The following is a 16,097-nucleotide window of genomic DNA, read 5'->3' on the forward strand; positions in this document are numbered from 1 at the left end:
CGTCACCTACAGTTCACTAATTTGCTCAAGCCCATGGGCCACTTGCCCTCAACGTGAGCCAACTCATTAGTCATCTACCACACGGTCCATAGCATCAGATTCGTCACGTTGAGCCTTGCACCCATAGCATCACAGCTACTTAAAGCCTCCCCGAGCTACGATGGTTCTGCCACCATCTTACTAAAGCTATCTTACTTGGTTATCCTTGCCTTGATAACATCAAGCTCATACCGTGATCCTCGCTTCTCAAGACTCTACATCTCTTACCGCTTAAGAGACTCTCAAACCACAACCAACATGCTGAGCCTACCTCAAGCTCCGGTATCCATAACCATAGAGCACCTACCATTACCCTACAGGTAAAGAGAGACCTCTCATCTCTCCTTGTACACTCAGTCACGATGCCCAACTTGGCCTTCCAGCACGTTTTGCTCTGGCTCCCATGACTGAAATTTAAAATCTGGGGCCTCCACATTACTCACCATGCCCCTTCCCACCTAAGCATCTGAAGTTGGCATTTCCATCGCGCGCATAGCCTATGGATGTCCTATTGCCACAAACTCATCTCTCTCGGACCACACACCGCTCTTACCTCTCTTTGGGTGACCTCCGCATCTCCCACCAAGGGTTTCGTGACCTTAGGCGTCATCTCGACCCTAAGCATCACAATGAGGGACTATTCACCTCTCATCTCCCGACCTTAGGCGTCCTACCAGACCCCAAGCGTCATACTGAGAGTTTTGATTGGTCCCTCATCCATCAATCACATGAACGGTCTTTTGGCCCTTCACAACTAGGACTTCTAACCTAATGGCTCTCACGCGCATATCAACACATGACCAACTCTTTAATACCCAATCTGGATTCCCTTGGATTCCAGCTCGAGTCACTTGGGACCTTCATCTCATGCAAACACCCGCTAGGGTCCACTTGCCACACGCCTATCATTCCCAAGGATAGACCTCGTCTCATCATGAGACCAACTAGGGTCTACTCATACCCTAGGCACATCCTCTCTGGGATTATCATAACAATACGATCACATTGCATCACATTTATCTAGCATCCTGACTTTCCTCAGAGTCCTTCCGAATTTTGCTTACGTCATGCCTTCACTGGCCATGACATACAAATGCATTACATGTACACTCCCCATATAGCCTCACTACGATTAACCTTACCCCCTTACTAGGGCTCGCCACCTAGCCCACTGACGACTCATTTCCTTGAGTCTCAAGCCAACTCCCACTATAGCCCACTCTATCTCAAGCGCACAAGCCTTACTGCATCACTTCCAAGGGACAACTTGTAACACCCGGTGTAACCGGTGTTAAGAGAATAAGAAAGGAAGTAAGTAAACTTCCAAAAATACCCTTGAGAAGGTGATGGATCCTTGAGATTGAGAATGCCCATGAGAAGGGTATTTTGGTAATTTGGATAGAAAAATCCAATAAAGGGTATTTTGATAAATTAAAAATAATTCCTATGAAGAATTAGGTGTGTAAGTGAATAAAAATCCCAATTTGGTATTTATGTGGAGATATATGGGATTAATAAATTCACAAAGAGTAATTGGGAATTTTGGAATTTAATTCCATAAAGGAAATTTAATTTTGAAATAGGAAAAATGGTGGATATTAAATTATTTGAGGAGAATAATTATATTTTCCCTAAGTTGTGAATTAATGTGGTAATGCCACTTGGAGAGATGAGATTAAACTTGGAAGCCAAGGTTAGTGTCTTGTTGTGACACTTGGCATTTTGTGGTTCAAGTATAATTGGGTGAATTAAATAAATGCAAAAGTTATGATAATTGGTCTTGTAAGCATTTAATAAGAGGCATGATTATATGGATTAAAGAAAATCCAAAAGAAAATGGTAAATGGTCACCATTAATGCCTTGGAAAATATGAGAGTTATTTAAATACATAAGAAAGTATTTATGTCTCTCAAATGTGATGTTGGAAATTAGTCCCATTAATTTAAATGGGAAAGAAATTATTTATGTCTCTCAAGTGTGATGGATGTGAAATTAGTCCCATTAATTTAAATGGGAAAGAAATGGAAATTAGTCACTCATTTATGAGTGAAAATGGGGAGATTTATTTAAATGGGAAATAAATATAAATTCAATGGATGAGATGTATTCTTGAATTAGAGAATAAATCCTATGGTGGGGATTTAAAGAGAAGAAATGGCATGGATTGCCATCCAAATAAAAGTGTGCTTTCTTTCAATGGTGGAGATGAAGTCTTGTAAAGGCAAAGGTAATCCAATGGATGAGATTAACCAAGAAAAGAGCACATGGATTGTGCTTCTTGTGTTTTCTTCAAGAGAGAAGCCTTATTTATTAAAATGGATGGTTGAGATCAAGTCTCCCATAAGCACATGGATTATGCTTTAAATGGATGGTGAAGATCCATTCTTGAAATTTGAAAAATGGTAGTATAAAAAGGCAAGTGTGGGAGACTTGTCTCCCTTTTGGCCATTTGTAGAAATGAAGAAGGAAGGAAAGAAAGAAAGAGAAAGAAGTCTTCCATGGAGGGAAGAGTGAAGAAAGAGAGAAGATAATGAAGAAATCAAGTAAGTATGCTTTCTTCTCTTCATTTTTTTGGGTATGATTGTATGCAAAAAAATTTAGTGGCTTGTTGAAATGCCATTTAGATGGGAGCAAATGAAGAGGGAAGCTCTCTTGAGAAGAAGAAATAAAGCTTCAAAGAGAAGATTATTAAGGTAAGGGATGGCCCCAAGTGGTGGAGGCCTTGCATTGCATTGTAAGTAGGTTGCATAAATTTTGTATGTATCTCTTTGCATGTTTTATTGTACATGAGACCTATGGCCATGGGGGTGGGGAAAAGTGGTAGGTTGATGCCTCAAACCATGTTGGGTTGTGAGGATGGAATAACCTAACCATGCTTGCATGCATTTGCCATTACATAAATTTGTTATGCTTGTATTTACTTTGCATATGCACCCTTACTGAGCTTTTGAGCTCATGAGGTTTTATCCTCCCCTTGTAGGTTGTTTTATGGCAAGAGAAAAGGGAAAGTTGCAAGCTTGTGATTGGAAGCTCTTGGAGTATATTACATTTATTTTTGTTGTAAAGTTAAGGCTTAAAGAAGCCTAGGCATGTGGTTATTTTAATTGTGACTTTATGGCTAGGAGAGCCATTTGTTGTATTTAATCATGTGTGATATTTAATTGGAGGTTGTTATGTGAGCAACAATAGGATGTGTAAGGCTCATGTGTGAAATGGAGGGAAAATTTGGTGTATGTTGTGAAATATTCAAAGAGCATGGTTTAAGCCTTAATCTTGGAGGAAAGAGGCTAAAATGAAAGGAAAGTGAATTTTATTTATTTAATTTAAATTCTGGAAAAATTGGGTTGGGAAGCCCAAGAGGAAAAAAAAAATGTTTTTTTTTTTTTTTTGAAATCAGCAGCAGCAGGCTGCAGCCTGCGCGTGGGCGGCCGCGCGCGCGCGGGCTGCCGCGGTTGCGCGCGGGCGGCCGTGCCAGCGTGCGGGCAGGCGCGCGCGCAGGCGGCCATGCCCGCGTGCGGGCGGGCGGCCGCGTGGCATGCGCGGCCAGCCCGCGCAGCCAGCGCCCAGCGGGGCCCCGCGCGGGCCCCGCCGGCCAATTTTTTTTTAAAAATTTGGAATTTTGGGAAATTAGGGGGCATTTCTAAATCGATTTTGGGCCCCGGAGGAATTTTCAAAGTAAATGGATTTTTCGGGCATTTTGGAGAAAAGGCCGAAAATTTAAAAATTTGAAATGATGAGTTATTCCTCCAAAAATTGGTGATCCATCAATGGATTGGTTCAAATGGTGATTTTGGAGCCCGGTAAAATTCTCCGATGGAAAAGAATTAAAAAAAAAAAAATGGCGATTGGGCGCCTGAAGGAGATTTTCTTTATAGCCAATGCGGTGTGGCTAAAGCCCAATTCTGCTAGCGAATCCTGGGATTCCGCGAAGGGAAGGTCGAGCCTAGTTCCCACCTAGGGCGTTTCATCTTGAAACATGGCCCACCCTTCGCCAAAGGCCGGGCAGGTGGACACTTCGGGTGATTGTTCACGAGTAACACCCGTAAGTGGGAGCGGGGCGTTACACAACTCTATTCTCTCGAACATGCTCGACAAATCCCTGAAATAAGGATGCTCCACTAATCCCCTCCTGGACTGGGCATGCTTCGGCTTCGTGTCCCCACACGAGCCTCAACACTTCAATCTCAAGGAGTTCCCATCCTTAAAACACTTCATATCCTCGAAATGCCACATTCGGGTTTTCTTGACACCGACACCCATGCTTGGGTTTACGGTCCTTTATTACTCAACGCGTATACCCTTTAGATCATCACAGGCCTCAATGCCTCGACCCAATCCCTAGGGTCCTTGGAACACATGTCCAACTTTCAAGGTCATCAAATCAATCTCACATCAAAATCTCGAGACCACAAACCAACTGTTCTCGACCCCAACTCAGTAGCTAGAACATTTTGACTTACACCCAAATCATGCAAGACATCCTTGACTCCAAACTCTGGTAATCACTCACATCAATTACTTAACTGACTATACATAACACCCAAGCACGCTAGCCTTCCACACTCATATAGTTAGCAATGCTCTGATACCAACTGTAACGACCCGCTCCCACTTACGGGTGCCACGGGTAAATAATCAACCGGATTACTCACCCGATGAACCACAACTGAAGGGTTGGACTATGCTTCAACAGGAAACGCCCTAGGTGGGAACTAGGCTTCGTCCTTCCATTCGCTCCACTCAGGAATCGGTCTCAACTCAAACAAGAAAAACTCAGCGGACCGAGACCCGAAACCCGAGTAAGCTTCACCTCTCTTTAGCTCGCCCCATAGCAAGCCAGAGGTGACCCAAGCACAAAGCTAGCATAACAAACATTTCGCTGAGTATTGGGGATTTATGAGAACATACCTCGCTGATCTTTACTTGGTCTGAACTTGGTTTCTCCAACTAAGCCATATATAACGAACAATCTCACAATCCTTTGTATCACACTATGATAATTACAGCAATTACATACATTTAACGCTCAACAACTCATACATTTTACTCTCAAGGGTATACATACATAACACCACATGGCTACGTACAAGAGATAATAAAATACAAAACTTGGGCAACACGGCTAGTTGCCACAACAGCCTCTCGTTGCCATCCCTGCTTGCATCTGGACTTGCAACATCTACACGAGGTAAAACCTCATGAGTCACAAAAACTCAGTAAGGGTGCAATGCATGTAAATATGAATATAATCATGTTTATGTATGCCAAATGCATGCAAATAAGGCTAGGCCCACTTATCCTCACAACCCACTAAGGTTTGAGGCATCAACCTATCAGCCCCCACCACACTAGTCCTCCATATGGCCATAGGTCCACTAGATCTTGCATCACACAAGATATAACCACAACATGCCAATGTAACATAAAATTTTTTTCAAACATATTTACCAACTTGCAAGGCCACCTCCACATGGGGCCGTCCCTTACCAGGCTCGAAACCTCTTCTCTACCTCGGCACAAACTCTAGCCTGAACCTCAAGTTCCTCTAGGATCACTGCCTTCCCGGTCGAACCTAAAGACAAACACACAAAAACTCCAACTCCATTAACATCCGGCATTCAACCAATGCCCTCAACTACACCGAATACCATAAAACCACTCGACAACAACTCAACAGAAACCACCCAACCATGGTCATAATCCAACCATAATCTATTCCACATTTTCTCAAATAATGGAAATTAATTCGAAAAGAAATTTAATAAATTTACCTCAGTCAATTTGGAAACGAAAATCGGCTAATCGCCTATACTAGCATTGCCTCATTGATTGCCATCTCAAGCCCAAAATCCCATTCTCAAGCTTCCAGCATGCTCCACGAGCCTCAAAATAATTTTTAAAACTTTTCTGGAATTTTTTGGGATTTTTCTCCTATTTTTCCCATTTTTCCAGATTTTCTTATTTTCTATTTTTTTTCCCCTTTATTTCCTTTCCCCACTGTTCTTCATCTTCTTCTCCGGTTCTTCTTCCTCTTGCATCTCGTGCGTGAGCAGGGGCCTCCGCCCCTCGCCTGGCCTTCTCGGCCGAGGATCCTACCAGCAACGCCTTGGCGAGCCACCACCGACCTCACCATGCCATCGTCTTCAACCTCCAGCCGCCGCGAGTAGCAACTTAGCAGCCTCCCGCATGCATCGCAGCGCTCCAACCGCCATGGCTGACCCTGTTCGCGCCTCCAACGGAGCTTCAGGCCAATGTTGGCCATCCACTCGGCTAGTCGCCTCACCCGAGCCACCGTGCGCCATCGCTGCTTGCCTCGATCGCCGGCCATGAAGCTTCAGGTCGGCTTCCATGGCCGCCTCTCCTCGGCCATTTCAACAGCAGCCCAAGGCTGCTTCTCCCATGGTCGAGCTCGGCCATCACTCTCTCGCGAGCTCTCCCTCTCGGTCTCGGCCTCTCACGATCTCTCTCTCCCCTTCTCCTCTCTCGGCTTTCTGTTCCATTCGGCCATCTCTCCCATTTCAATTTACAGAGAACAACTCGTGAGGAAGCTTCCTTGAAGCTTCCTCCTCACATGCATATATATAAATATATATATATAAATTAAATTACACCTTAACCCCTCTTTAATCTCATTAATTTATTTGAGAAATTTTAATAATTCCACTTGAGCCCTCCAAGCTTCAATTTACTTCCAATCAAGCCACAAAATATCTTAATTTCTCCAAAATTAATAACCGACTTTACTTGAAAATGTTGATTTCGTCCCCGCACTTGCACGGGACTTTCATTCCACCCTAGAACACCTAAGGGTTCCTTTACTCAGAAAATCGAACCACCCCTAGGGTCCCCTTAGCTTCCAAGAGGTTCCCTCCGACTATTCGATATTGGCACCGACTCGGCTTATATAGAATTTATTTCGAAAATTATTCCCAATCGGACTGCTTCCAACACTATTATCCTCATCTCAAGACGCTCATCAATTTCTTGTCCTCTTCCCTGGACATCCAAGTCCCGAGGCACTCCCCGTCGCCAATTCAAAATTTTTTATTAATTAATTTCTCGAAACCGCCCCTTGGGCTTCCCGGACCACCCGAGGTTCTTTCAAAATAATCAAAAATTATTTATTTTCAATACCATGTAATACCGGGTATTACACCAATCTCCATGGGAACGATTCTTATTCATCACTTTACTTATCTTGATCCTGTGTACATGTGTGTTATTCGTGGGTTATATAAAATCATGAACAAGTTTTTGGCGTCGTTGCTGAGGATTGTGTTTACTATTCCTTTTAATATTAATACCAATTGCAATTAATTATAATTTGGAGCTTTTATTTATTTTTTTAATTTTTTTTTACTTATGCAGGGAAATGGGCTAGTACATGAACACAAGATCCAAGGGCATTGAATCTATTCCATTTGACATGGAAACAGAGCAAACTATTTCTCATTTAAGAAAAGTAAGGAGAGGTGAATCTAGCCATTTAGATCAAGTCAAATCATCAAGTGAAGACAAAAAGGAACTAATGGCTCAGTAAGAAGAACAAAAAAAAAATTAAGAGAGTATGCTATGCCTAAGGTGGATGGGATTAGCTCGAGTATTCAAAGGCCAACAGTGCAGGCAAATTGAGATCTAACCAACCATAATTCAGATGATTTAGACATCCGTTCAATTTGGAGGTTTTCCAAATGATGATCCCAACCAGCACCTTAGTAATTTTCTAGAGATATGTGACACTTTCAGGTTCAATGGGGTGTCCGATGATGCAGTGAGATTAAGGCTCATTCCTTTCTCTCTTTGAGATAAGGCTAAGAGTTGGTTGAGTTAGTTGCCTCAAGGATCCATTACTACTTGGGCTGATTTGGCATAGAAATTTTTGACAATTTTTTCCACCTGCAAAGACTGCAAAGATGAGAAATGACATTACTTCATTCATGCAACAAGATTCATAAACTTTGTATGAGGCTTGGGAGAGGTACAAAGAGCTATTACGGCGATGTCCACATCATGGTATTCTAGATTGGTTGCAGGTACAGACATTTTATAATGGTTTATCAACACACGAGAATAATCATAGATGCTGCTGCAGGTGGAGCTCTTATGGATAAGTCATTTGATGATGCTTACACTTTACTTGAAGACATGGCTGCTATCAGTGGAATCCTTATAGGAATCCCCAAATAAGGACTGGAGGTGTTTATGAAATTGATGCAATATCCTCATTGACTGCTCAGGTACATGCTTTGACTAAGCAGTTAGCTCAAAGTGGAATTTATACACGTTAAGAAACTGTGGCATCATGTGATTTATGTGGAGGAAATCATCTCACGGAGAGGTGTGGATTGAACATGGAGTTTACACAATATGTTGGGAATTATACTAAGCAGCAAAATAATCCCAACTCGAATTTCTATAATTCGGGTTGGAGAAATGATCCAAATCTTTCATGGAGCAACAATCAGAATGTTCAACAGCCTATTCAAAGGCTGAATAATGGTCCTTCAGGATTCCATAACAATCCAGTGCAAGACAAGATTAAATCAGTCAAGGAGTCTTTGAATAAGTTCATGGAGCAGACTCAAAATCTTTTTCAGAATCAATCTACACAAATTCAGAGTCAAGGAATTGCAATTAAGAATATAGAGAACCAATTGGGGCAATTGGCAAATTCTATGAATCTTCAACCACAAGGTGCATTATCGAGCAACATTGAGCAAAACTAGAAGCAAGAGGGAAAAGAACAATGCAAAGCAATTTCAAGCCACCAAAGTCATGAGCTGACCATCTTATATGCTTCACAGTCTGATCCAAAGGAAACAAGTTAGTAGCTAGTGGAAGGCTAATCAGATTTTGAACAATTTGTGGATATGGGTGATGAGTTGAATGAGCAGGGAGTGCCTTCAGTTAACCAAAATAAGGCTAAATCTGATGCATATGGAGAAAATTCTAAAAGGCAAAGAAAGAAGAAGGAGGAGAAATATTCAACCGAATATGACCCCAAATCAGGATACCCACCTCGTCCATTTCCTAAGTGTTTACAAAAACAAAAAAAAGAGAATTTTTTTTTCTAAATTTCTTGAGGTTTTTAAGAAATCCAATATTAATATTCCTTTTGCAGATGCATTGGAGCAAATGCCCAGTTATGCTAAATTCATGAAGGATATACCCTCAAGAAAGAGAGCTTGAAGACTACGAGACAGTTGCTTTGACTGAAGAGTGCAGTGCTATTCTTCAAAACAAACTTCTTCCAAAGCTCAAGGACCCAAGGAGTTTTACTATCCCTTGTACTATTGGTAATCAATATTTAGGTCGAGCTTCGTGTGACTTAGGAGCTAGTATCAATTTGATGCCTTTTTTTATTTTTAAGAGATTAGGATTAAGAGAGGCTAAACCTACAATAGTATCCTTACAACTAGCTGATAGGTCAATTAAGTATCCATATGGAGTCATTGAGGATGTTTTGGTTAAAGTTGAAAAATTGATTTTGCCTATTGATTTTCTTGTTCCAGATATGGAAGAAGACAAGGATATTCCCATTATCCTTGGAAGACCCTTCTTACCTACAGGTAGAACTTTGATTGATGTTAAAAAAGGAGAACTTACCATGAGAGTTCAAGACCAAAAAGTCACATTTAATGTCTTTAAAGCTATGAAATTTCCTAATGGTGCTGATGATTGTTTCAAGTTGGATACGTTGGACACTCTGATGTTTGCCTACCCTATTCCTAAAGAAAATGATCCACTCCAAGTCGCGTTGACAAATTTGGAGGCTTTTGATGATGAAGTCGAGGAGTGCTGCAGGTTACTTGATGCTACACCCAAAATCCTGGCCAAGAAAACAAAAATTGATCCTTTACTATGTAAAAGTTCAAATTTTTCTACTTCCTCCCACGAGCAATGTAAGGATGTAAGTAAAGCTATTCCTACTTTAGAATTGAAACCTTTGCCTTCTCATCTCAAGTATGTCTTTCTAGGTAAATCTTCTATTTTTCCTGTGATTATATCTATTGATTTGAATGAGGAACAAGTAGAGAAATTGCTTAGGATCCTTAGAAAGCATAGGAAGGTTATAGGTTGGACCTTATCTAATATCAAAGGAATTAGCCGTTCAATTTGCATGCATAAGATTAATTTGGAGGAAAATAGTAAACCAACTATTGATGCACAAAGACGATTAAACCCTATCATGAAAGAAGAGGTAAAGAAAGAGATAATTAAATGGTTGGAAAATAGCATAATTTACCCTATTTCTGATAGTTCATGGGTTAGTCCTGTTTAATGTGTTCCTAAGAAGGGTGGGATGACTGTAGTGCAAAATGAGAACAATGAATTAATTCCCATTAGGATTGTAAACGGTTGGAGGATTTGCATGGATTATAGGAAACTTAACAAGTCCACAGGGAAATATCACTTTCCTCTACCTTTCATTGATCAAATGTTAGATAAATTAGCTGGTCATGAGTTTTATTGTTTCCTAGATGGTTATTTTAGCTATAATCAAATTGTTATTGCCCCTAAGGACCAAGAAAAGACTACTTTTACTTGCCCTTATGGGACTTTTTCTTTCAGACGAATGCCACTTGGATTATGCAATGCACCTGCTACTTTCCAACGATGCATGATGGCCATATTTTTTGACATGATTGAAAAGTTCATTGAGGTGTTTATGGATGATTTTTTTGTGTTTGGTAATTCATTTGATTTATGCTTGGTTAACTTAAAACTTGTTTTGCAAAGATGTGAAGACACTAACCTTGCGCTAAATTGGGAAAAATGCCACTTTATGGTCAGAGAGGGTGTGGTACTTGGCCATAAAATTTCTTCGAGAGGTATTGAAGCTGATCGTGCCAAAATTGACATAATTGCCAAGTTACCACCTCCTACGTCTGTTAAAGGAGTAAGAAGAGGCCATGGAAGTTTCTAAATGAGATTCATCAAAGATTTTCTAAGATCTCTAAACCCTTGTGCAACTTGCTTGAAAAAGATGTACCATTTGTTTTTGATACTACATGCATGAATTCCTTTCTAGTTCTTAAAGAAAAATTAACTTCTACACCTATTATTGCTACTCCTAAGTTTTCTAGGTCAATGGAAAGGTAAGTTGTTTCATACCATCTATTATGCTAGTAAAACTCTTAATGATGCTCAACTAAATTATGCTACTACTAAGAAAGAGTTACTAACCATTGTTTTTTCCTTTGACAAATTTAGATCATACTTGATTGGTTCTAAAGTTGTTATTTTTACTGATTATTCTGGAATCAATTATCTTCTTTCTAAACAGGATGCCAAGCCAAGACTTATTAGGTGGGTATTGTTGTTGTAGGAATTCAACTTGGAAATCAAAGATAAAAGGGGTGCTGAGAATCTTATAGCTGACCACCTAAGTAGATTGGAGAAGCATGGCAACAATGAGCTAGCTCATGATGAGATCAGAGAATTCATGTTTCCTATTTAACTTTGGTCAATGCATAGTTAGTTCAAGATTGGGAATTGTTCTATTTGATTATCGATTCTAAATTTAGCAATGTTAAGGAAAATGAATTTATTATGTCAGATTATCATGATTGTTGAAATATATGCTTCTTGACAAAATTCATGAGATTATGTGATCATGCATGATTGATTATATGAGAATAATATTGTGATTATTTCTCAAAACTAGGCCTAAACAAAGTTGAAGTAAAATGGGATGATAAAAAAAAAGAAAAAAAATTGTTATTGCTATTTATCTACACCTATGTTTTGTGCTGCTTAGTAGTAACTGGGGGTTGACAGTGTGCTCCTGCATCATCTTTCATGTCAAACGGTGCTTCAAAATATGAGTATGCAAATGCATTCTAAGCAATTATTTAGGGGAGTAACCGGGTGTCTTCATCACAAAATATCGACATTCGCCGAAAAAACCAAGTAATGCTTAGGAAAGATTGAAAAAAAAAAAAAAAAATCCCTGTTACTCCTTATGCTTGTAGTAGTGGAGAGAAATGATTGCAAGAAAGTTATTGCATGATTTAATTGTGTTAGTTGCAAGGTTTCATGAATTAATTTTTAAGTATGTATGGCATCAAGAGTGATGATTTTGCATGATTAATTCTTTCAATTAATGCTTTTGGATTTAGAGTTGATATGATAAAATGGATAATAACCAAGGTTGTGATTAATTATGTATTGATATGTTGTTGGATTTCTTGATTCTAGCCTAACATGAAAATAAAATATTTATTTTTTAGTATCTTCTTTACTTTGCTTGAGGACAAGCAAAAGGTTAAGTGTGGGGGTATTTGATCGTACTTAATTATATACATATTTTTATTTAATTTTTATCTTAACCTTGTGCATTTTTCCTAAAAGAATTGTATTTATATGAATTTTATATTATTTTAATCTTTTTTTAGGAATCCAACAAATGAAATAAATTCAAAGATTTAGGCATAAAAATAAAAAACAAAAAAATAATATTATAAATAATTAATATTATAATCTAATTAAAATTAATAATATATTAAATATTATATTATTTATATATATATATTATACATTATGTTATTAGTGAAGTGCCATGAATGTACAGGAGAGGGCTAATGCCCATGTGTAATATATATTATAATAAGAGAAGGAATTGGAAAAAGAGGCTGAGGAGGTAACGGCGGACTGAAGGAATTGGCAGAGAAGAAGGAGACGCATACTAGGAGGAAGCCACGGCCAATTAAAGCATGGAATGAAGTGAAGGAAGGAATTGAGAAGGTTGGGAAGCACAGTGAAGAATTGAAGACGTAAGAAAGAAGCACACAACGGTAGGGAGATCACTTCATTTTTCTTTGAAGTTTTTGTTTTCTGTTTTTCTTTAATTGTTTAGGATTTCAATTATGCAGCAATTCTTGATTGATTTTGAAAATATTTTATTTATTATGAGTGGCTAAATAATTGTCTAGGGTTTTTAAAGGATCCTATGCATTGAAACTTTATTGGTTACTCAATTTTTTATTGTGATTGTTACATCAACTATGTTTATTTTGTTCTAAAGTTAATGCTTGTAATTGTTTGATCACCAATTATATGATTTGAGATTTCTTATGATGTTAGACATAGATAAATAAGAAATAAGCTTTGAACAAAATAACATATGTTAATTGGGAAGACATTCACTTGATTATATGTGCAATTTGTGATTATATTTGTAATGAATATTTTCATATAATGAATATCTATGCTTAATGTGTTCTCTAATTCTAATTCACATAGACATATAGTGAATTAGGTTAGTTGAACAAATTTGTTGGATCTAGACATAGGCTAACAAATGAATTAGGGTGCTCCATTGGCATAGTTCATAATCTAATTAGCCAAAAATTGAGGTAATTTGATTAAGTGGATTTGCTAGGTGAATTTAGAAAACCCTAGGTCTTAACCAATTGATTTTTAATTCTTAGGTAATTATTAGTTATATATTAATTAATTTTTTTAATTAATCAATTGTCCAAATATAGTTAATTGTGAATAATTTTAGTATTTAAAAGGTTAGTAACCAATCTTCGTGGGAATGATATTTTATTCATCACTTTACTTATCTAGATCGCGTATACTTGCGTGTTATCCGTGGGTTATATAAAATCACAAACAAGTTTTGGCAAGAAAAAAAAAAAGATTTCCCACCCCCACACTTAAATTAAACATTGTTCTCAATGTTTATAAATAAGAGAAGAGGAAAAGAAAAACAATACTCCCCTGATTGTGAATTTGAAACATGCGGCTCACGTGCTAAAGGGGAAAGACAATGGTGCACATAGAAAGGCGTAGGTGTTGAACTTTCTGAAGAACAACCTTGAATTTGACTCTTAACCACCATCCATGAAACCTGCAGACAAATAAAGTTGACAAACTCAGCATACCAAGCAATTTGAGAGGTTTGAATATCTAGTACTTTTTCATCGGGAAACGCCCTTCTAATCTCATTATGAGCTAGCTTATTATTGCCATGCTTCTCCAATCTACTTAGGTGGTCAACTACAAGATTCTCAGCACCCTTTTTATCTTTGATTTCCAAGTCGAATTCCTGCAACAACAATACTCACCTAATAAGTCTTGGCTTGGCATCCTGTTTAGAAAGAAGATACTTGATTGCAGAATGATCAGTAAAAACAACAACTTTAGAACCAATCAAGTATGATCTAAATTTGTCAAAGGAAAAAACAATGGCTAGTAATTCTTTCTCAGTAGTAGCATAATTCAATTGAGCATTATTAAGAGTTTTACTAGCATAATAGATGGTATGAAACAACTTACCTTTCTGTTGACCTAACACTGCACCTATGGCATGATCACTAGCATCACACATTAATTCAAAAAGGTAAGTTCCAATTAGGAGTAGCAATAATAGGTGCAGAAGTTAATTTTTCTTTAAGAACTAGAAAGGCATTCATGCATGCAGTATAAAAAACAAATGGCACATCTTTTTCAAGTAAGTTGCACAAGGGTTTAGAAATCTTAAAAAAGTCTTTGATGAATCTCCTGTAGAAACTTGCACGGCCTAGAAAAGTTCTTACTCCTTTAACAAACGTAGGAGGTGGTAACTTAGCAATTATGTCAATTTTGGCACGATCAGCTTCAATACCTCTCGAAGAAATTTTATGGCCAAGTACCACACCCTCTCTAACCATAAAGTGGCATTTTTCCCAATTTAGCACAAGGTTAGTGTCTTCACATCTCTGCAAAACAAGTTTTAAGTTAGCCAAGCATAAATCAAATGAATCACCAAACACAGAAAAATCATCCATAAACACCTCAATGAACTTTTCAATCATGTCAGAAAATTTAGCCATCATGCATCGTTGGAAAGTAGCAGGTGCATTGCATAAACCAAATGGCATTCATTTGAAAGAAAAAGTCCCATAAGGGCAAGTAAAAGTAGTATTTTCTTGGTCCTTAGGGGCAATAACAATTTGATTATAGCCAAAATAACCATCTAGGAAACAATAAAACTCATGACCAGCTAATTTATCCAACATTTGATCATTGAAAGGTAGAGGAAAGTGATATTTCCTTATGGCCTTATTAAGTTTCCTATAATCCATGCAAATCCTCCAACCGATTATAGTCCTAGTCGGAATTAATTCATTGTTCTCATTTTGCACTACAGTCATCCCACCCTTCTTAGGAACACATTGAACATGACTAACTAATGAAGTATCAGAAATAGGGTGAATTATGCCATTGTCCAACCATTTAATTATCTCTTTCTTTACCACTGCTTTCATGATAGGGTTTAATTGTCTTTGTGCATCAATAGTTGGTTTACTATTTTCCTCCAAATTAATCTTATGCATGCAAATTGAAGGGCTAATTCCTTTAATATTAGATAAGGTCCAACCTATAGTCTTCCTATGCTCTCTAAGGATCCTAAGCAATTTCTCTACTTGTTCCTCATTCAAATTAGCAGATATAATCACAAGAAAAGTAGAAGATTTACCTAGAAGGACATACCTGAGATGAGAAGGCAAAGGTTTCAATTCTAAAGTACAAATAGCTTTAGTTACATCCTTACATTGCTCATGGGAGGAAGTAGAAAAATCTGAACTTTTACATGGTAAAGGATCAATTTTTGTTTTCTTGGCAGGATTTTTGGTGTACCATTAAGTAACATGCAGCACTCCTCGACTTCACAATCAAAAGCCTCCAAATTTGTCAAGGCAACTTGGAGCGGATCATCTTCTCTTTGTTCAGATAACATAAAACTAGGCTAGGTACTCTCCGAGGGAACGATCCTTACTCGCACTACTACATATATTTTTTAGAGTATAGGTTTTATTTTTGGTTTCCTGCAACAACACACCAGGAATGAATGGGGATTTGGGTGCTACTTTTTGCATATAAGTATATCAAGGGGAGATGTTTTTTCCATGAAATGCCTCAGTATAAGGAGGTGGTAGATGTTTATGGTAATGCATGTTATATACATGGGTGTCTAAGGATATTTAATTATGCTCGTGGGCTTATGCTTAGCCGTGGTTATCATGCTGGTGGGTTCATACTCGACCATGGATATTATGCCAGTGGC

At 38.3% G+C, this 16,097-nt stretch overlaps 1 non-coding gene across 1 annotated transcript; it reads right to left on the reverse strand.

Annotated features, from left to right (window-relative positions):
- Positions 1 to 7,950: 7,950 nt before the first annotated feature.
- Positions 7,951 to 8,057, reverse strand: LOC127789375 (small nucleolar RNA R71). Its single transcript, XR_008020552.1, has one exon. It is a non-coding gene; the product is annotated as a small nucleolar RNA R71 (small nucleolar RNA).
- Between the last annotated feature and the right edge of the window lie 8,040 nt (positions 8,058 to 16,097).

The sequence above is a fragment of the Diospyros lotus genome, chromosome 13 (assembly GCF_014633365.1).
Source record: "Diospyros lotus cultivar Yz01 chromosome 13, ASM1463336v1, whole genome shotgun sequence".
Lineage (NCBI taxonomy): Eukaryota > Viridiplantae > Streptophyta > Magnoliopsida > Ericales > Ebenaceae > Diospyros > Diospyros lotus.